We start from the raw sequence: 23,422 nt of genomic DNA, 5'->3' as shown, positions 1-23,422 counted from the left end.
AGAGGGGCAGGCATATGTGCTTTCAGAGCGGTAGGAGATTTGTAACTGAAAGCGAGTATTCAGAATCTAACTCTCTTGTCTTTCCTGTGTTATTTAATCTGTGTTAATAGGTGTCAACTCTGACAATTATAGATACGTCCATTTACGGTCTTCGTATGATTTTGAATCACTTCAGTGATGCAGGCCTGTTGACCTCCCTCTAGTCGAACGAGAGATAAAGTATTACGTAACCTGTTCCAATGTTCGACACTTCTGTTTAGTAATCCCTTTCCTACTAACCAATCCTAGCATTTGTATTAATTCAAACATATCTTTTTATTAATTTATTTCAAAGTCCTTATTACATAAAGGCAACAATTACACACTCATGTTCAAAGAAATATGTCTAATATTTAGATTCATGTTCCTTGGAAAATTGCACTTTTACCACAAGCTTTTTTGTTACCATTAACAATCTTTCGTACACAAAGATTGCACACAATCTTCTGCATACCAAAGATTATGTGCAATAAAGGTGAGGCTTTATCTTGTTGAAGCGAGATAAAGACCAAGCAGTTTTCCCAAATTGCTGGGAAAAGGATTCAACAAGTTTCAACTCTAAGAAAACTGCAGCAACACCGTATCGTATGTGCACCGCAACACCTACAGCTCAAACGACCAAAGGATCCAAATCAATATGACATTCGTGCGAATGCTAAGCAGTCACATGCTGACTGCGGCTGCAGGTGTCATTCTGTACATGTACTGAAAATCCGGTCTTAAGCCCCCTTGGTAACGGACTGAGCTTTTACACGCAGCGTGTTCGACACGAGCAGTAATTTCACTCTGTGGACATTAGGAACCTATTCACTTGTTGTGAAGCTCCAGTGGTATAATGCAGGTGCTTTTGGGTGCTCGGCAGATAAGCGTTGCTGTGCCAGGTGTTAAAGCTGCCTGAGCTGACACATTAGACAGGGATTTGCCCGTGCCAGAATGTCAGGCCAATGAGGCTCATAGAGGTAGGCTTGGATCACTGTCAGGGACAGGTAAGTACGCAGATAAGGGGATTACACTATGTTTGCGCCGAGTAATCTCAAATGAATCCCGCCAGCTTCTGTTTCATCCTCAGTCTGGAACGCACAAATTTCTCTTTTTTTCCCCACCCAAGAAGCGCGCCACATCAGCAAAGTTTAATTCATAAAAAGCAGCCTTTTTTTTCTTATCCACGCTTAAAGTGCATTTTGGGTTATGGTCATTTAATAACCTTGACGGTAATAATCTTATTTTCCTGGAGCCTTAATTGCTCTTCAGCTGCATTCAATTTCTTTTTTATCAGCAGCTCTGCCCACTCTGTGCAGGTTTCGTAATCATCTGGGCCTTGCCGTTTGGTGGTGCTGTTATACAAAGCTTAAAATTTGACCTGTTGAACAATTAGGACTTTTTAGGAGTGCTTTCCTGCGGCTTTTCCTGATGGCATGTGGAGGGGGGATGAAAATAGAGTTGAGCAGATGGCTGTTTCCGCCGTTCAGCACAGACTGGTGGCTACCATGCCATCCCAAAAGGGGCTCAGTGGAGAGCCTGTAGACTTTAGCATGGAAAGCTGTTTTCCCCCTGAACCATCAGACATAAAGAAAGCTAATAAAACAAGTGTCACACTCTTGTCATTGTCTAGTCCATGTTTAAAAGCTTCGTAAGTAGGGTCTGTTTGGGCAAGAGGGGAGGAGGGGGGGACAAGAAAGACATCTGCTAAATCCAATGATCTGACCATCCTGATCTACACAGTGCAGGTTTCTCCTGTAATCACACATTGACGGACCTTATCATGGAGGCGTCATCTCCGTCTTATCTCGGATCGGCGGGCGAAATGGATGCCGCACGCCTGCTGAGAGCGTGTGAGTGGAAGCAGGTGTGTTTGGGCTTTTAGCCGGACGTGAAGAGGGTCATTTTGTAATCTGGTCTGCTTCAGATCAGGGCCGTGTTAAAGACGGTTAGCTGTGTTAAAAGTCTCTTTGTCTCTCCTAGACTGGGGCCGCCTGGAGACGATAGAGCTGTGATTAGATTGTGTTAAGAGCAGGAGGAGGAAAACAATGACGTTTTTTTGTTTTTGTTTTTTTTGCTTGGGTAAAATGACAGCCTAGCGAGTGTGAGCGAACATCTGATACGAGAGGGACAAACGCGGCCCGCTGCGCCTGACGTGGTTTCTGCCTAAAGCCTTAGGGTAAAAAAAGACACACTTTTTTGGTGCTTTACTGATCCACGAAATTTACCGCCCGGCTTATACTAGCCCCATATTTATGGCGGTACATCTTCAGACGTCATTCTACTCATTCAAATGTCACTCTCTCTCTCTCTCTCTCTCTCTCTGTGTCCAACACTTGCAGACTGTTCACTACAACCCACACACTGCTGCCACCCTGCTATTCCCAGCTTGTAGTTTTTCCCAGACTGAGTCAAGAGTGACACCATAAGCCTGCCTGTCCGTTTTATGCCAAACCTGATGTCTCCCTGCCGCACGTGGCCTTTGCCAAGTATGTAAGCCTTCCACGCATTCCACAGCTAGGTTAAAGTCCCTCTCTCCATTTCCACGCGTCTCAAATAGCTTCTAAGTCGTCCGGCTGGAGATGCTCTCCGCTCAGTTAGGAAGCAAGTCATGTAAGGGCGCTGCCTCCGCCTCGAATAACCTCCCCTTCCCCTCCTCACTCCCCCGTCAGTCTGTCTTCGCACCTTCATCAGCACCCCCACAACAAGTTCCCGTGTCTGTGAACTGCTCCATCTGTTGACCTTGCATTTCATGATCTGCCTCAAACGCATATCTTGGCAGCCTCCAGTTTGATACCACAAATTAGCTACACCGATAAATGCACTCGCGCAGAAGTTGCATCACGCTCTTGAACCCGTTTCTCATTTTTGTCGCTTTTGCAGCATCTCATTGGGATGTTATGTGATAAGGGCGGCGCATGGTAGCAGAGGACAACGACACATATTTTTAAATCCTTGTTTTCCAAATTAAAGTCTGAAATGTGTGTTTATGTTCATCCCCATTTTGTCAACGATTTGTAAGGATATCCTTTGCTTGTCTTTTGACATCTAGATATGGACATTTTTGCCTGTTAACTTGCAAAATAGTTCAAGCAGAGTCGGACTGGACAGGGATCTTCTGTGAGCATCAATTTTAAACCCTCCCAATCCAGATTCACAGCTGGATTTATGTCTGGGCTTTGACTTGTTTGTTTACATCTGGGTCATCAGTTTCCACATTCTTGCTGCATCTTAAATGCCTTTTTATCCCCCCACACTTTAAGCAGGATTTCTTATAGCTTTTCTTTTTGTCCCTCAGCCAGAAAGATTGTAATTGTAGAGATTTGAGAAGCTGACTAAAACTTAGGAAGTTAAAAGTTTCCCCCGCTTGAGTTTATGATCACTCTTGGCTGCTTCCCTGGTTCTTCTACAGACCTATTTGTATAAAAGACTAAACCTTGTTAACATGTAAGCTATTTGACGCACTTTGATCGTCATGTAATCCATTTTATGGTATTGCATAAGTTTCCAAAGAATGCAAAAAAGACTAAACAAATTATGCACATTTAAGTGCAACAACATTTGTAGTTTATCTTGTACAGTTTATGGGAAGTCCTACCTCAAATTATTTGATTTTATCGACACGTGCTTGCAAATTGATCTCTGTACTTGTTTGTGTCCAAGAGCTACGTTTGATATCAAACCTTGTAAATATAGAAAAACCGTTCTAAAAGGACATAGTAATGTATCTTTTTACATGCAGAGTGAATAAACAAAACAAAGGATCATAAAAGTATAACTTTACCTGTTTGTTTTTTAATAAAGAACGCAATACTGGGTTTGACCAACAGAGGGCAGTCTGTGCTTACGGCAAACATTGCGAACTATGAACCTTGAATGTGTTATGACCACTGCATCATTGCGGACACCTGGAAGACTGCATCGTAAATGAGGTCATATAATGTGTTGATAGTCAAATATTTTAGTGCCTGGCCCAGCTGAGGGACACTGTATGAATAATGGCCGTGTTTGACACCGGCATAATAGCGGATCATCACTATTCGAGCAACAGAAAGGGACGCTGCAGGCAGGTGTAAGCGCATTGATCAAAGTGTCATCGGGACATCTAATAGAACAAAGTAAAACTCTGTTCCACTTCAGTGAATTTAAAGAGCCTCGACTTGGCCTTTCTTTGCTACCCAGACTCCCCTGGGCAAACATGCCCAGAGATCCAGCAGCCTCATTACTCTTTAGACAAACAGATTTGGACATATTGAACTCAGACCCAAAACAACCGGGCTGTGTGCCGCCACTTTCCACTCTCCACTCTCCGGGCTCTATGTGTGATAGGAGGGTGTTTGTCTCTCTCACTCTCTGGCTGTCTGTTTGCCTGACACTTGTCTGGCTTGGCCTACTTTCGTCTTGATCTCATCAGTCAGTGTGAAGACCTGCGAAGGCCATCTCCCCCATCTTGCTCTGTGAATCCCCCCACCCCGCCAGCTCCGGTGCCTGTGTCAGCAGTTAAGGACTGACTCAAAAGCCCACGCAGTCTCCAGTGTTTGCTCCAGGGCCCACTAGGCAAAGGCAGCACTTCTCCTTCAATTCAGCAGACAGGCTCGTTTGCATGCTCATAAATCACTCAGAAAATCTGACACTGAGCCACGCACTAAGACTCGCCACAGTTGGGAAACTCAAAGAGCCTTTTTTTTCCCTCTTTACATTATGACAAAAATACTCTAATCAAGGAAAATCATTCATATAATCCGACAGAGCCAGTGCCCTTCAAGACAGTTATTCTCAAGCCTTTTCTGCAAGTACTACCTCGCTAAAGGCAAAGGACTCATTACTCTAACATTCAGGCAGGTATGTTAAACTGGTAACACAGCATGACTTGTCATTTTTCCTAATTCTTGTGTTGCTGCGGCATGGATTTAATTTCTACTTAGAGCTTACATTTTTTTTATTTTTGTCTTTCAAGGTAAAACCCTGGACAGGAAGTCCTGTTTATTAAAAATTCCAGGTGTTTTAGTTTCTCATCAATCCCAAAATCAAACCTCAATATGGCCGCTGTACACGTAAACCACAGCAGTGACTGTAGTGGTAAACTGTCACTAGCGTGGTTGCTAAAATCCTTTTTAACACACAACCTATGTTAGTGTTTGAACACATACATTAAAAGGAAATAACAGTTTTTAGCTATTACTGCTGATAGAAGTTAGCTTGTCACTGAGCCCGGTAATTAGCACGTCCCCTCCGTCCTCAAGCTTTTTATTACCCGTTTACACGCCAATAAATCACTCAAAAATCTGACGTGTCACAGTTTGAAAACTCACGGTGCCAGTTTTTACTATTATGAAAAAAAAAAAAAAACTTTAACTGGGGAAAATCATTCATATAATCCTACAGAGTCAGTGTGCTTTAATCCTGTTGTTCTCAAATCCTTTGTGACATGTTCTCCACCAAAGAAATATGCTACATTATCACAGTTTATGGTGGTGATATAGCAAATGGTTGAAATATCTGCCACTCTATTACAGCACAACTTAAAAATGTTCAATTATTTTTTTAAAGGCTTAGCTGTATTATATTTTCACTCAACTGTCAAGTTCCAAGTTGAAACATTAAATAAGATTTTCTTCAAACTCAGCTGTCAACGTTAAATGGACGCCAAAGGTAAAATCCAGTATGGCCACTGTAGGTTTAAATATAGCACTAGCTGCAGTTCTTAGCTGTTATTTAATTTTTTTTTTTTTATGATTTGGATACATTTAGTCTTTTCTACAAATAGTACAAGACAAGCTTTGTAATGAGACTGTTGCTTTAGTACAGAAAATGTGTGAGAAATTCACTCTTATTATTAGCTATCATTGCTAATAGCACTTAACTTGTCAGTAATCCAAGATACTGACATTGGTTTTCTACTTGCAAGTGGAATACAGTTAAATTAAAGTTTGGCTTCATTTCCAAATCTATGTTTGAGCACATGAGGTAAAGTGAGGAGCCACCAGCTCCGGTTCCTTGTTTACTGTTGTCAACATTTTACTGGCGCTTGTGTTTTTTTCTAGCTCCTGTTTAAAGTAAACATCGGTGTGCTTCAACAACTAATCATTTTGGTCGCATTTTACTTCTGTTTTTCCCTTATAAGCGGTTTGAATCAGAATTTACTCTAAGGTTACCAAGTCCCACCAGTGGAACTTGTACCAAGGAACCTCGTTTTGGTATGTTTTTTGTTTGTTTTTCTTTTTAGCAGTAGCAACAATCAAAAATGTGGTCATGAGCACACAATTTTTAATCCCACTTTTTGTTCTTTGCGCCTTGAGTTTGCCACAAATCTCTGAAAAATCAGACTACAAATGACGTGAACATATGGCTCATTCAAAGCCCGTTAAGTGTTCACAGCTTATAAAAACTGAAGAGCTCCAAAATTATAGCTACTCCTTCTGATTAACGATTCAGCAATCGAGGTACAGAGCACACACACATGATTTGCGTTATTCAGACTGCTAAACCTTCTCTTGTGAGGACACAGGCACATGGGGCTATGTGAAATGTAAATGAATGAAGACGGTTGGTTTGGAAAAGTATTTTTAAAACCAAACAGTTTCCCCCAGAACTGCATTAATCAGCACTGATTTATTTGGAATAAGAGCGGTGTGTGTGTGTATGCTCCTTGTTTACGTACCAAGAAAAGTGCAATTAACATCATTACATCCAGTCACCTAAAATACAACATATGTGTATAGTTTATAGTGACAGCTAATTTCCCATTACTGTCAGTTTGTTTTAAAGCGAGCCGACGCTGAGGCTTCTGTTGCTGCCACAACAACAAAATGGAAACTTGCTGGATGATTCAGACAAGATCACCGTGTGACAACCGTTATGTCTTCCCTTGCAAAGCTGAAAGACCTCGCTGTCAGCAGCCTCCACTGGCAACTGGTTTATATCCATCCAGAGCAATACACACCAGAGAGCTGTCCAGAGTGATTCCTGTTGATTATCCCGGAGTACCATGAGATTGTTTCTGGATAGACACAGACCGTCTCTGGAGTGTATTTTTCTATGCTAGTTACTAGAGGCTGTGGGAATGAGTAGCAAAATATCCGAGGTCATGACCTCAATCTGGCAAGTGGAGAAAGTAGCACAAGGACCTGACGTGGAACTTTTACTCTGTTGCTCAATAATAATCTTGACTAATCTATTTGTATTCTAATGGAAACAGAAATGCATGATGGTCATCAGGATGTTAATAAAATCTTGGCTTATTCAAAAAGCAAAATATGAGAGACGGAAATAAATACTAGTCAGTGCTACACTATTTCATAAGCACAATCCAATGCCTCCATTAACCTTTTTTTGTGTTTGCATCCAACATTTTGACATGAGGATAAAAAAACATAAGTGGGATAATTAGAGTTTTGAGAGCTCAGTTTCAATCAGCCTCTTTAGATTTATGTTTGCAAAGCCTTGTGTTTATGGACACTGCTAATTGTAAAAATTTACTGCTATGCTTAAATCTGTGTAGTCTGCATATATTTATCAACATCAACATGGCTTTCAAATTTCCCTGTACTTGATGAGACTTTGTTGGAGAGACTCTGAAGTGGTGCAATGAAAGGGTTTGTAATACGCAAAGCTCGGATTTATTTACTCAAATGAAAATAAACTACCTGCAAGACAGCACTTTTAAACTTTTAATTTTCTCAAACGTTGGGTTGTTCAGCTCAGAATACAAAATATACAAAAAAATTCACCCATATACGCATAGGGCATAAATAAATCAATTTCCAATACAGTGTGTACATGACACAGACTTGATTGTGTAGACTATTTGTCTTGTGAAATGGTTTGAGATGACTTGTTTGCGTTTGCAAAAATAACCTGAGCTGAAGTTAATGTTTACACTGACTTCTTAGCAAACTTGCGAATATAAAGCCTGCTGCTTGATGTAGCGTTCGCACTCCCACTGTGACGTAAAGACCGTTTATCCAGCTGGAGCCAATCACTGTTGAGCTGAACATAGATATGACATCGATGCATAATCATAGTGTACTGAAAAAAAGACACGCAACCAACCCCGTTTGAAGTTAGTTAGACCACAGTGGAAAAATAATTAGGATTATTTGAGGAGATACAAAACAAAAAAAAATTAAATAAAAGATGACAGGAAAGGACTCCAGATATACCCAAATTTGCCACTCTGACTCTAAATAACCTAAAATAATCTTTTCCGAACAGACAAGACCTTCTGATCGTGTAAAAGGGAGCTTCTGGTCAGGAGAGAACCAAAAGGACAACACCCAGTAGAGCAGATTGTAAATTTAGCTTGCTCATCCACTGTACACACAGTAAAGGGTTAAGGTTCGGTCTATATCGGATTCAAACAAGGTTTGTCCAAAAGATTAAAGCGATCTCTCAAACAGTTTTAATTTGTCACACCAGATACTTGAATATCTTTCGCATTTTTCATTCGTTTTTTTTTTTTTCTTCTAACTTCATAAAGCTTTCACACTGGATTGACTAAAAATTATACAACAGCGCACCGGACACTGGCACCGCCAGCTGAAGTGTGGAGGTTAAGTAAAAGCTATTACTTTTCATAATGAATATTAGGCTTTATTGCTTGAAGTGACCTGGAAACGCCCCCACAGAAAGCTGAATCCGGTGCCACACTTTGGGAGCCACAGCGCAGGGCTTGCCTGCCTCCGTACCGCTGCCTTTCCCTACCCGCGGAAGTATTTTCTATGTGCGTGTCGGAGAGCAGGAGACACAACTTGTAGCCTTCTCCTTGTTTCCTCCACACACAGCGGCTTCGCCTTCAGCGTGCATTGGAGTAAAGGAGAGGGGGACACTTCTTTCCCGTTGTCGCTGTCGTCTGTTCTCCTCCTGCGCGCTTCCCTCTCTCCCTCCCTTCCCGCCTGCCTGCCTGCTTGCTTGGCTCCCTCCTCGTCCTCCCTCCGTTTTGTTCGCAAACCTCCGGAGCTCCAGAAGGCGATGAGGGTCGGGACGAGTGCGTGAGAGTCGCATCCCACAGGTGTGTTGCCGCCAATGCAAACGGTGCCTCTAGGCTCTGGTCAGAGGCACGCGCGCGCATACCTGGAAATTACCATGTGACTCTGCACCTGGGCGTGGAGAAAGTCCTCTTATTCCAACCGGAGACTCTTTTGTTGAGGAGTTGACCGCGCCGTCTCCAAACAGCAGCGACTGTTCGGTCAGACAGCGTGACCCGGGTTTTGGTTCCTCTCCCCCACCCCCTCTTTCCAGCGGAATAGTGCCTTTTCCCCCAGACCCACTCACAGGACGCGAGACGAGATGTAAAACTTCCTTACGGACATTTCTCTAAATAAAAGTCGCCAGATTTCGTTAGAGGGATTCTTCGCTTGGCTCTTTGGACTGTTTGCGTTTGTGGAACTACTCCGCTCTTTCACCTTCAAGGTGAGTTCCGACAAAAGCTCGTCAGTGCTGCTGTTTTCATCCCATTTTGACTTTGTATGAATTCCTGTCTCTGTGAAGTGAGGGCGTGAAGACACATTTAATGCCAGTTAGCATTAGGAGACAGGGAAACCCAGGAATGTCGTTTCACTTCAAAGACCCCCTCTACTCGGTTTTACTGCCGTCTCAAAAGTGGCTTCGGATCAGTTCGCACCTTTGCCTTTTCGTACCAGTGTACAAATCATTTCGTACCCATGTTCTTGATCGCTGCGTATCACTTACTACTTATTGGTTTTGTAATTTTTTTTGTGGAAATAAATATTCACAAGTACTAAGCTGTCTCATATAGTGAAATTAAATGCATGTTAGTTTCTGAAGATATTAACTATCTCAACATAATTAAAAAATAAACAACCCCACCTTTCTCGAGGACCATTATTACTGGCTGTAACATTAATGCATTCCTACAACTACATTGCATCCATTGTCGTCTTCGCTGTCAGTCCCCAGGGTCTACCCCAAATGCTCTCTTGGAATTGACAGCTTTGGTCAGTGTTACAGAAGTTTTAAAAGTAAGTTTGTTTATCGAGTCTTGTGGATTCTTTGCCAGCTCTTGTCAGCTGTAAGCCAAAATGACTGTTTTGATGAAGGCAGGCAGCTGTGGGGTGAGGGTTTAAAAAGCAAAACGTTGCAGATGCAGACACATTCAGAGGATAAATTCCTGACCTCGGACCAGAAACTTCTTGCCAAAAAGGTTGAAGTCGTCAATAGCTCCCTGAGGACATATGTACCCAGGGTTAAATAAGTTCAGTGAATGTTGTTCTGATGAATTTGCAGACAAAATAGAATGTAGAAAGCCAATAAAACATTTTCAGAGATTGTTTTCCAGTCTACGGCTTACATCAGGGAGCTCTTTGATTGGGTCACCGGTTGTGCTTCTAGACCTTGTGAAATACGAGATTACGACCCCTGAACAAACTAAAATGACCCCCTGATGATGTATAGTATCCGTCATAGTCAAATAACTACAGTTCTGTCCTGTTGATTATAAACAGATTATAGAGATTTACGAGCAATCATCAGTTGTCAAAGAGTGTATAAAACAATCCTGGGGTATGACAAATTAGAAATACCCACATGTTGTAGAAAACTGAGGTATGAAAAGACCAAAACTGTAAGTGTGAAACAACTAAATGGGCAATGTGACTATCATCCCTTCAAGGCTCAAGTCCTACAGGCAGTAGTCTGTTTTATGACTGCAAAAAACCTTGTGAAAACAAGCATGCCTTGTTCCCATCCTTACCTTGAAATGCACCAGTAACGTCGTGCTGCATACCTAAATGTTTTTTTTTTTAAAGTCCTTTTGTGCCCAAGTAATGAGCTGTGTCATTGTAGTTCTTCACAGTTGCACTCATGACTGTTTGGGTGAAAACTTGTTCAACTGTTCTCAGACTCAACAGCTGATTGATGGTAGAAGGAGAGGGAATAAAGGTCCCAGAAGACATGTGCTTCCCTAAAACCATTCATTTAACGTCAGATGCACTACAGCCGCGGCATCTGCCCAGTCACCTCACAAGGGGCTATCTGTCCCTACGCGATCGGCAATTTCTGTGAGAAATGGGCACGTGAGCCGCGTTCCTCACCTCTGGACAGTCGAGCCGTACATCAGCATCCGAGAGCACAGACGTAGTAGAGAGCCATGCCTCATGTTTGCTTTTTCTCCTTACTCTGTATCCGCTCTGTCTTGTCTCTCTTGTGGAGTACAAGGGAACAGAGGCACTATTGATGTCCCTGTTGAATCTCAAATGCTGTTCTTGCCAGTCTGTATCTCTCAGTCCCTGGCGCAGCCCTCAGAAAACCACTGTACTGCCTTGTTGCCCTGTTTAAATCATCTTTTTTTTTACCATCATCCACACCCCTGCTCCTCTAGACATGCCTACTGTACGCGGGATGATCTACCTCCTGGAGATTATTCCAATTAAATAACTTCATGCAAACAGTCTCGTAGTGGGAATGGATTAGCGCAGGAAGGGGTTGTGTGAAAGCCGGAAAGGTGGCTGCTGGTGTCTGGAAGGGGGTTCGAGCAGGGGGTCAGCCTCCAGTTTCTTCCCTGCACCGGGAGAGATGCCATCTGGTCACACAGAGACGAACGCAAGCAGTTTCAAAAAGTAACCCCGCTCTCCCCTCTCCCCCGCCTCTGTTTAGTGTGTCTTTCTCTTTCTCCGTGCCCCACAATGCTTCATTCAGTGTTTATCTCTTCTGCTCTGAATAAATAGAGACACCTTATCTGTGCAGAGGAGAGTGTGATAAATGTTTTCTCCTGCTTCCCCACAAGGGTGAAGAAGACGGGCGTACCACACTGCTTCATCATAGACGCTCTTTTCAGGACAGGGGAATGGGAGACGTTTCTCATTCAGGTCATGCAAGGGGTTTCAGGAGTCTGCGAAACAATTCCCAAAGCACAGACTCATACCCTTTTAATGCAAGGGAAACGGGGAAAACAAATCGAGCATTTCTGAGTTTTCCTCGCCTTCATACCTCTCTCCCTTTGAGTAAAAGACTGCTGGATCTGGAATTAAACTTTCAGGTGAAATGTAGCATGGAGTAGCTTACAAAAGTTCTCGTGCCAGGTGTATGTTTTCAGATTTGCTGTGTTTTTATATTTTAGTGGGATGTAATGTTAAAGATCAAAGGAAAGTGTTGCTTTATTTTGAAGCAACATTGTGTCTTTTGCCCATTTTTTCTTGCAAAGCATTTCACGGTCAGTCAAATAAGGTCTGCAAATTGCAATTATTTCTTGACCCAGATTCTGTATTGTCACTCTTCAAAGAAGCCCAGATTTGTGGAGAGCAGAACATATAGTTGTAACATCAACAGATTGTCCTGCTTTAACATCGGATCTCTGCAGCTCCTCCAGAGTTACCAACGGCCTCCTTGTTTGGCCTATCAGTATGCTACAGAGAGAGGTCAGGTCTAGGAAGGTTTGCTTTTTTGCCACACTCCTCTTTTATTTCAGATGATACTGTTTGTAAACCAATATTCTGTTACAAACCTCTTTCGGATTCACAGAACAGCTGTATTTATACTGATTACATGAGACACTGGACTAGATGCATAAACTGGGTTGTACTTATCAAATAGGTGATTTTTAAAAAAGTTGTTTTAGGGGCATTCAGTTATGCTCAATTTTATTTAGGGTGTCTGAGTAAAGAGGGCTCAGTGCAAATCACATCAGACTGTTCAAGTTTTATTGGAAGCCATGTATAATATTCCTTATACTTTATTATTAAGCGCTACTCTGCGTTGAAGATTGTAGTTGTAATATGAGCAAAATGTAAAATGTTCCTGGGGCTATAAAGACTTTTTTTTCCCCCAAGGCACTGTAACTGCCGTTAGATTACTTATGAACGGATGTATTTTATTTCTTTACTATACATCAAAGGTTGCTTAGATGCTGTCTTTTCTTACGGGATTTGGAGTGGGCTAAAGTTTTAAATTCTTTCGTCTCTGTTCTTTTCCCACCGAGTGTAAACTGTCTCCTGAATGCTTGTGGCCTATTCTGTGACTTGGTAGCATTTTTTTTTTTGAGGTCAGATGAATTCATACTCATCCATTCTCTTTTGTTTCCCTTGCCACGGATTACAGACTCCTGTCATTTTCATTTGGAAAATAAAGCCTTAATCCTCATAAACAACAAGCAATCCCTTCCCTCCTGTCCATTGCACACACGCAGGAACAAAGCACTGGACAAGCAGAGACATGACAAGCGTTTCCATCATTGTTGAGGGCCACTGGTTCTTTTTCCACTGCTAGATAAGCCTCCCTTTATGGTCCTTTCTAGTCATTATAATCTAAATTATTACTGCGTTGCTTTACCTTTTTAGATCTAATTCACAATATTGTTTGGTAATTCCCCCCTCTGTAAAGCAGACTTTATACATTCACTGAGCATAAAAGAGGTGTGGCGCAAACTAGATGTGCATGTGTGCTACCTTGTTCCTCTTGCTTTCCTTATGTACACATTGCTTTCAAGGGAGTGTGGACATATGCTTGAAGGGTGTGTCAGCCTGGCATTAGGCTGCTGAAAGATGGGGAGGGGAATTAAGATTTCCTTTAAATTGGAGATAGACCCGTCTTTTCATGTCTAAGGATTATCCGGTGGTGAAGGAGGCGCCACGCTGAGGTGGATTTCTGATCTCATCTCCGCTGGGTTTTACTGCTGCCACCCTTGCCCTTGGAAATGAAGGCCTTGTCCCGAACTGTCCCTTAAGAGTGTTTTTTTTTTTTTTTTTTTTTTTACAGCTGCCTCTCATTCTGATGCGATGTATGCACTTCACACAGCTAAACACGCGCTACTCTTTCCACTCAGCACGTTTCCTGTCCTCTCATGCACTTGAGATCAGAGTAAACAAAGCAGATGTACGACGGATCTCGGAGTTGTGATTGTGTTAATTCTCATCTCAAGTCCCCCAGCGCCAGGCTGTGAATTTGGCTTTGTGACAGAGGAGCCTGGCACTTAAGCGCCAAACATCAGCAGGTGAAGTTCACTTTTAAGGTCCAGCAGCCTTTGCAGCTGAAGGGTCAAACGCAGCTCAATGTGTTTTACTTTTGCTGCTGAAACGACCTTGGCACTTTCACAACTCAAGCTGTGTTTTATCCCCATGTCCACCAGCAACCACACAGCTCAGTCAACCGTCAACTCACGGTGGTTTTTCTTGGTTTCCCCTTCCCCCACCTTTGAGCTGTAGTTACTCCTCCTTCCCCTGTTGGAGCATGAGTAAGAGAAACGTAATGAATCTTGAAAATACCTTTCTGAAAAAGCCAAATGAGTCACCTGGGGCAAGAGCTGCTTTAATTGGTTAGTTGAAGAGCCCTGGGTCAGGATGTTTTACAGGAGTTCTGTTGGGGGGAGGGAGGGAACAAACTTCTTTAAAACGAAAGACTGAACAGAAGCATTTGTGTGGTGTGTTTATGACAAAATGACCTTAGAGACTCTCTAGTTAGGCTGTTTATGGCTGATGCAGACTTTTCCCTTTCTTTGACTTCTGACCTGTCTCAATCACCAATCATTAAAAGGAAAATTGTCCGATTCGGATCTCTGGCCAGTTGTTTTGGCGCATCAGTCATTGTCATGGCTACGAGAAGGGCTCTTTGTAAACGGCAGTGTGGACCGTCGCCAGCAGTGAAGACTGAAACCCAATGATAGAAACAGTAAACAAACATTTGCCTCAGTCCGCCTCCTCTGAGCCACTTTCCTTTGGCTGAAACAGACACTGGCTTTTGATGGTGCCTGTTTACTGGAGGCATGTCATCCAGCCCACCAACTCGGGCCACAAGCAACATTTCACACACAGTAAGCCATTTTGCCTGCTGCCGCAGATCGGTTTAAATGAAAACTCCTCTGCAAACACGACCCCGTTCAGATCACCTCGTTTGCCCTGCACGGAGACGGCTTCTTGCTTCGATTCCAGAAAAGACAAGAGCAGAAAGTTAATTTATCTGCTGCTTTTATAATTAAGCCTAGTGTGATTCGTTATCAAAACAACTACCTGCTTAAACACTTCAGAGGGAAGTCGGTTGCTTCATCTAGTCTAATGTGGCAGGCGATGTTTAGTCACCCTCTCTTTGCTTAGGATGAGAAGACGGTTCAGATCCCTCAAACTGAAACATACTGAAAATGAGTCGACGCTTCATTTCTGTGCAAATTGAGGGTGCCTGTGAAGGATTTGGCAGCTTGCTGATACATCTGCCTCAGAAGGCTTTGGGGCTGAAATGGACTTAGGCTTACACTCGCTGCAGAATAATGGAAACTGTGTAGAGCTACTTATTCCACCTGTAATGCTTTATCACCGCACTTTTTAAGTCTTCAACTAAGGGTTTCTTCACACTGAGTGGCATTTAATCCCAGCAATGGCACCAGAGGATGCAATTCATTTTCATTCATGTGAGTCATTTCACAGTTAATCCTCCAAACTGACCAATTTACTCCCGCCAAGATAATTTTTAATTATCACCTCTGCTTTACAGCTAATATGATGTCCAGCTGGTTGATGTTAATAGGCTAGTGGCTGTCAACTATTGGCCCTCTGTTGCTTTCTCTCTCTCTCTCTCTTTTTTTTTTTCATGTACACTTGGTGATTAATTATGAACCACTGAAAATGAGGCTCAGCCAGAAATGGTAACTGACAGATGCATGAAGGGGTCAGTTCAGTGGCAGCAGCTGGAGACGAAGGTCACAGTGTCAGATAGCGAAGAGATATGATAACATGACAAACTGTAAAAGAGAGACGGGGATGTCTGGTTCAAGCGAGACTTTGAGAGCAGGCTTACATGATAAAATTAGTGGTGCTGCAAATTAATGACTGCTGTCGGTTTTTAGTTTTCTCCAACTCAGATTCTGGTTTCTAAGGATTGCATAAAAGAGAAGAAAGATGTTGCAGAAATTTTAAATCTGATTTATGCATCAAAGCATTTTTTTTTGTTTGTTTTACTTTTTTTGTATTAAAAAATTAATCAAGGTACTTTCTGTTAGCTCAGGTCTTTCATATAGACTGAATATTTTCTCATATACAGTGAATCTTAGTTTTGATGCCTTTAATGCATCATAACAGCTTCTTCATTAATGTTATTTTTGTGTTTGACCTTCCTTTTCTCAGGCAGAGCTGGTTAAGAGAGAAAAAAAATGCTATTTGTAAGTTTTGGCTAAGTGATTGACGTATCTTTATAATAAAATTAACCAATGCAGACCAATATTATCTTATAGAATTGAGACACTTTTTTTGTCCTCATGTCATGATTGTCTAAGGTTTTCAGTTCAAATGAAAAAGACACACCCGAAACAGAATTTAATGTTTAGTGTTAATTCATTTATACTCCAAGTGTAGCTGTGGACGTCATGTTATTTTTGACAGGCTTGGATGATCAGAACTTCAGTTTGTAATTGGCCAGATTCTGACTAAATTTGAATTTTTTTAAACTGCTAGTATTCAATTTTTTTGACTGATGGTACTAATGACATGGATATTACACTGTGCATGGATAACTCATCTTGTGTGCTTTTCCTTGCTAGGCATTTTCTGCATGGAAGAGTGGAAAGCTGTTGCTTTTAAATCTATACGTTTTGGAATTTCTATGTTTTCCATATCTAAACATAAAACTAATATTGGAACCACATAGCTATTTTTTTTATTTTTGGCAAAAATCTGGATTTTTGAAAGTATTTTTATTTTTTTCAATTTTTGCTGAAATATCCTAGTAAAACTTACATAACACAATCAAAATTAAATATACAAGGGTAGCAACTGATTTAAAATAAAACTGGGGAAAACAGTGATTTTGCTGACCCGAGCTGTAGAAGAGCATCAGCAGGGTTGGATCAGGAGACCATATGCTGTCCTTATTATTTCTGGCATGCATTGAAACCTGCTGGCAGGGGGAAGTGGTCATGGGGGAGGCGGGCAGCGCTGCTGCAGGTTGGATGTCTGTCCCTTAGTCATTTCAGTCAAATTGTGACGTTTGCTAAGGCTGCAGAAAGATGTTTTGTTCCACTTACTTGCGCTTGTTTGTGCAAAACAGGAAGTCTCCAGACCTTTCTGCCATGCATCTCAATAGGATCTAATAATGAATACTAATACAGACAAGGTAACACAGGGTTTCTAAGCATAGCAGCACTTTACACAAATCCAGGCTGTTTGGTAAATCTCGTCTTTTCCTGAAATAAATCTACATCCTTTTATTATCAAGCTGGGATAATAGAGAATATAGACAAGGTTATGCTTTATTACATTTTATAATGAAATAGTATAATGATTTTTTTTTTCCAGTATCATGTCCTTGTCTCTGTTAAATGAGGTGGGTATAGTGGCCTTTCGCTAGCCTATGATCCAAGAGGGACCCATTAAAATCTGTTCATACAGCCATTGTTAAAGTTGCTGAGAATCTAGTTAAATGCCACTGGCTCTGTTGCTTCTCATCTGTAAACTGACAGACCGTTTTACTGTGGCTGCAGTCTCAGCAGCAGTAATAATACTGCCTAAGAAATAGCCTCAACCTCAGAGACTGACATTTTGCCAATGACCTGTCGGTCGCAAAAAATTAACTAGACTTTGCAATAATTTTTTAAGGGAATCTCTTTTTATTGATCCCCGTGGAGAAATCGGCTCCTGGGAGAAGCCGGAGAGTGATTCAGCAGAAAAAAAGTTGAGTACAATGCAAGCATAAATACAAATAAAAATGCACCAAAATAGCGAAAAGTGGCCTGTGTGGAGGCCAGCTTTGTCGTTTTTCATTGCGCATTTCATTTTGTCGTGCAGATTTATAGCAGGCATTAGAGTGAGTCAGGTATTTTACCTCTGCGTTGACCTTGACGTGTTGGGGCATGCCTGTGGGTTAAGAGCGCTGTTGGAGTGTATATAGTTGTAGTTTGATGATAATAAAGAGCAACATTATTTGCAATGGCACGCAAAAGTACTGGTACTCCTTTTGTCATAACTGAACTCCACATTTCATTGTTTACATTGAGATCTTTTTAAACCAGGACGTGGTAGCGCATCATTCTCAATAGAAGGGGAAGGATACAGGTTTTTAAAATGTTAACAAATAAACAAAATACATGGAATGCATCCATATTCAGTTCTCTGGAATCGAAACTTTTAAAAACCACGACGGCAACTACAGCTGCAAGTCTACAAGCTTCACAGTTCAACCTTTAGCGCTTCTTCTGTGCAAAGTTACTCCAGAAAGTCAAGCAGACTCGACGGCGAGCGTGCCATTCTACATGAACATACTTTTAAAAACTATTTTGTTATAGTTCTGACTGTTTGTTTAAGGTCACTGACCTGAACATCTGCTCCAGTCTGAAGTCCTTTGCAGCCTCCTGCATGACGTCCATGTATTCGGTCTATCTTTCCATTATCTGTTTTATGTCCCTGCTGAAGAAAATATGTCCATTAGATGATGCACTGCTTGTGGCAAACTGCAGATGGGACTTTGTATTGCTTTCTTTTTGCCACTTTGCCATCACAGGCAGATTAGAGGAGTTGACGTCAACACACGATTCCCCCAGATTTATCGCAAGTCTTTCTGTGGGTTCTACTGAATTTTATTCAGGAGTATCAGAGTAAAAAGAGCTTAGTGGAAATGTCTGCCTGACATTTTGAGATTAAAGAATTTGTAAAGATGGGGGGGGGGGTTTTTTTTTTTCCTTTTATTTCCTTTTCTGTCATGCTCTTTTTTTGTTGTTGGTCTATTTAAAAAAGCATGCTGCTGTTGGTAGTTGTAACTCATCAAAAACGGGAAAAAATTCAAAGAGCACTGTTGGTGTAATCAGCCAACCATGAACCTTGTGCTAAAACAGGGTGGAAGTATCCAAATGACGAATTCATGTCTAGAACTTCCCTGTAACATCGCCGATGCAGAATTCGCCTGGTGTTTCTTTATGAGGCTTTCCTCTTTTTGCTCCATTACCTTTATTTTTTTCTAAGCTATTCTTCTTACTCAGTGTGTCTGTGCTCTAGGTGGACATCTTTCCTGGCGTCCTGAACCTGCCCGGAGCGTGAAGCTGTCTACTGAAATGTAGATCTGTGGAGGTGTCATCATTGCTCTATGTCTTAGTTGTCCGCTCTTGCCCCGTAGCCTCGCTACTCTATTCATGCAGCCATAACGACTTGCATTATTCCTCACTGACTCATCTGGGCAGCCTTAAAGCTTCCCAGTTTTGTTTCCCCTCTCTGAACTTCTTTTAGCTGAAAAGAGGGAAGCTCGTTCGGTGTTTCCGGTGGTGTCTGTGTATTATCTAGACGCAGAATCTGTTTTTTTTTTTCCGCTTTTCTTCTAAATAGTCTGATTTGCAAAGGTTATTATTAGTGTACTTTATTTTTGTCCTGCAGCACATTGTTTCCAACTGTTCCCCTTTTTTCACAGATCTGTTTACAGTTGCACTGCCGTAGCTGTTCAGTCTCCAACTAAAGCAAATGGTAGTCTTGGGAGAAATGACATCAGAGCTGCAGCCACATGCCCTTGTAGGAATGCCTAAATATTTACAAGCTCTCATAACACATGCTAGCTAACCACTCAGTCTTGGCTATGTTCCGCCTGTTAGTTTTTTAAAACTCAGCCTTGTGGTCGCTTCAATCTGGTGCGACTACGTCTTTCCTGCTTCTCGTCTTAGCCGAACCCACGTCACGTCCTTCTTTGAAGCCTAACTCTTTAATTACAGTCATTAGCCATAGTGGATGTGCTGCTGGGGTTACAGAACCTTATTACCAAGACTTTGTCTTGTTCTCTCTCTTTCTCTCTCTCTTTTTTTTGTGCCACACAGCAAATAGCCTGATGCTTTCTCTCTAGTGGCTCCTTTGAAAACAAGTTGCTGTTACATTGTTTACGGAATATATTCTGCCAATTGCATCCCCAAATCACGCACAAGTCTCACCAGGAGACATTTCCCCCACCCCATCTACCCTCATCCTCTTTCAAATGGATATGGACAAGTGTGCAGTGTGCAGCAGCTTAATAACAGACTGTAGCAAACCCAGGGATGTTGGACAGCATGTTCACTTTAGCTTGTTTACTTGTTGACTGGTGCCAATTGGTGTTCCAACCAGACCCCAATAGCCATTTATCCTGCACTCTGGACCTCCATTAAGGTCTCTTTGTTGTTGTTCTTGTCGAGATCAACAGTACACTTACACTAACGTGTCTGTGCTTCTCCATTAGCCATCTTTTTTCCTTTTTTTATGTTTAACCAGGTTCTGCTCTACTTCATCTCAAGTCCCTGTCTTTGTCTGCTGTCAGGAATTCATCACACATTCCTCTGTGTCTGTTGTTTAATTAGTAATACGGAGTCGCTTGCCTCTTTTGGGTAATGGAAAAAAACTAAGTCACATCTCGTTCCCAATAGGTTTCTATGCGTCTCTCCACCTTCCGACTTGAAAACAAACCATTATCCCCCTTGAGCAGCGTGCTAAAACCACACATCTGTTCTCCACAGAAGATGTAAACAAAGCAAATCCTAATTACTGAAAACCAGTGGGATTATTAAATATAGTTTAATTCCATGCATAAAGTGTATTTTCTTCCTCTGTAGGAAATCTGATTAGACTAGATTAAAGCAGTGCACTTTTGCCAAGACCTGGTCATACACTGATCAGGCACAACATTACGACAGGTGGTGTGAAGAGCAGCAGATTACAGCATCATCATGTTAGTGGGCGGGGTTACGCTTGGCAGCAGCAGGCGAGCATTTTGTAATTAAAATAAATGTGGTTAGAAGGAGGAATGGCTAACCCACAAGTATTTTATGGTCTGCAAGTCAAGTTTATTTGTGTAGCACATTTCAGCAATAAGGTGGTTCAAAGTGCTTACTTCATACAAACATCGTACAGCCGAGATTGATCATTTCAAAAGCGTTTGAGGAACACGCAAGTGAGTGAAGGCTGGCCCACGTGGTTCTGATCCAATTGATGGGCGACTGTTGGTCTGGTGGGTTCTGAGAGAAAATTGCACCAACAGAGTGCATTTGAGTTTGTCACTTATCATCTGCCCCACATGGTTTTGATCTCTTTGAGAGGGATAATGGCTCTGCCATGTGCCAGAAATGGTTCTGGAGTGGTTTGAGGTGTTGACTTGTTATCCAGAATTCCCTGAGATCAATCCAGCTTCTATTGGATACCCTAGACAAACATGTGACGCAATAGCGCCACCTCAAACTTTACATCAATCCATGTATTTAGCATGGATTGCTAAATCCATGCTTCAGTTGGGCAGGGTGATTTAACTATTTTCTTTAACAAAGATTTTTATACTGTGGTCAGTAAGCATTAGTTTGCTTAGGTTTTTAAGAAAAATAAGATTTAATGTCTTTTTTTTATGTGAAGAAATGTGGCAGTGTAGCAAAAATGTTTCTTAGCTGAGAAGCGCATTGCTCCCCCATCTTCTGCTGAATGAGTTTGTTATACTTGAATACACTTGACTACATTTAGCAGTTATTATATTTGCACTTTTCTTTATGTATTAAGACTAAAATAAAAACTACAGAGCACCTTCTTAATTTGCAATAATCGACATCCTACTGAATTAAGAAATTAAAATTTGTGTGAATGTTGTGAAAACCGGTGTATGTTTTTGAGTTTAGGTGCACAAACTTTTTTGAGTGCTGGTATTGAGAAGCCAGTATTAGTCACATGCTTGTGGGTTCAAAGGCCCACATGACACGGTTCAGGAAAGAATTGGTCACACTGTCCTGTTTTGTCATCCCATCCAGGATTTAGTAACTGTTGAAAGGTTAGGAAGGACTGTCAGGTTTTAGATGCAGCACCCGTGTGAGAAACGCAGCCCTACTTCAGTCTGGTGATGCTGTGAACACCAGAGTGCTCGCTTAGCGGACTTTTTATTTTTTGTGTGTGTGTGTGTTTTTGCACTATCAGCAGCAACAGACTCAAATGCAGCTCTGAAATCATGCTTCTTCCATTTCTGTTGGTGGAATTAGGAGCTGAAGGTTGTGTTGTTGGCTGAGCGCTCAGGAAGAAGGAACTATTTGTGAGTAGTTAAAGCTCCTCCGCTATGGTCGAGTGAGACTGAGGCCTTCCTTTTGAATGAATCGCCTCGGTCGGCCTGATCAATTCATGGTTTACTCCAAGTCGTCTTAAGTGTGAGCTCATTCTGGCTTCTGGAAATAATTCAGACATTGACCGGGGCAGACTGCTTCCCCTGGCTACGGCCATGTGGACAAACACAGAATATATACATGGATAGAGATTCCAGACACAGCCTCGGAGCCTGGGGGAACTGGGCGGCCAAGACGTGTATCCATGAATTTCTCATAACACAATCTGTTGGCCGATCAATAATTCAATTCTATCTGTGAGCAAGCATGTCTGAATCCAATCTCACCTCCACCTACTCTGGCCTTCTCCTAACAAGGTGGGTGTTGTCTCCTTGAGCTCTGCTCGGCTTATGCCATTGTGGGTTTTCCTGTCCTTGTGTGAACTGATTAGTTGACTTCAGCTAGTTCATGGGCAGTTGTTGCAGAGTCCATCGCTGTTGGTACACTTTCCCCCTTGCCTGTGCGCGCGGGCCTTACAGCTCTTGGTCACTCTGGATTTCGGTGTGTTCATTATTTCGACTGCATACGTCTTTTTTTTTTTTTTTTGCTCCAACTCTGAAAGCCGTGGATGGACACATGTAGCTTTGAAGTAATTCTGATGTGTGTGTGACGAGGCTTATGCGTGATCTGTCCCGCTGCAAGCGCTAAGACAAATCAAAGACAGAGAACTCATTAAAAGGTATAGAGCCTGTGGAGAGGTCAGTGGCTAAGTTCTCCGATTTAGCCGGATCCAGCAGGGTATCAAGCTGCTGTGCTTGCTTCGTCGGGGCTGGGAGGGGTACCCTCATCGACATGCCTCTCATCCCTCTCCAACCCACACCTGGCGGGTGTTGCGGCCAACAATCTTTTTCACTGCATGCCTCGGTCTCTTCTGACGGGGTCAAGGACGGCACACAGGGGTGTACGGATTTACCCCCAGCTGCCACTCCGCCTCCCCTTCCATCTCTTCTAATTTTTGCTTCAGTCTTAATAGTTTTCCTACTTGCAGTTCTGTTTTTATCCCTCTTTGAGTGTTTTTATCTGAGGCCACTACAAGTTCCCGTTCTCCTGCTGCATATCAAGCTGCACTCGTCGCCTGATGAGGAGCTTTCTGGGTCGTTAGAAGCTTGTTCCAGGGCTCGGACTCCTATCAAAGCCAGTGACCATGAACCAGGGATGACTTTGAGCCAAGGGTAAACTGTGCATGTATGCTGGTGCATGCGTGTAACTGACTTGGTGAGATAGGATACATCTAAAGGCTCCCTGACTTTGGACAGTTTGTGTTTCCTTTCCTCTGAATGGTCTTTTTCTTTACTCTGGCAGTCACATCCCCTGTGTGCCTCTCGGTTTAATGCCCTTCCAGATAAAACAACGCCAGTAAACTTCCTTTCTGTTTCCCTCCCTCTTTCTCTTACT

At 42.2% G+C, this 23,422-nt stretch overlaps 1 protein-coding gene across 1 annotated transcript in view; it reads left to right on the top strand.

Annotated features, from left to right (window-relative positions):
- The first annotated feature begins 7,703 nt into the window (after positions 1 to 7,703).
- plxnb2b (plexin b2b) overlaps positions 7,704 to 23,422 on the top strand; it is a 157,868-nt gene continuing 142,149 nt past the window's right edge. The window contains exon 1 of the mRNA XM_015048210.1: positions 7,704 to 9,429. The gene's annotated coding sequence lies outside the window, so the exon portion shown is untranslated. The remainder of the gene's footprint in view (positions 9,430 to 23,422) is intronic.

This window comes from Poecilia latipinna, unplaced genomic scaffold (assembly GCF_001443285.1).
Source record: "Poecilia latipinna isolate Pla-1442-1.1 unplaced genomic scaffold, P_latipinna-1.0 Scaffold867, whole genome shotgun sequence".
NCBI lineage: Eukaryota > Metazoa > Chordata > Actinopteri > Cyprinodontiformes > Poeciliidae > Poecilia > Poecilia latipinna.
Note: the sequence above shows the minus strand (reverse complement) of the source record. Positions and strands in the feature narration are given on the sequence as shown.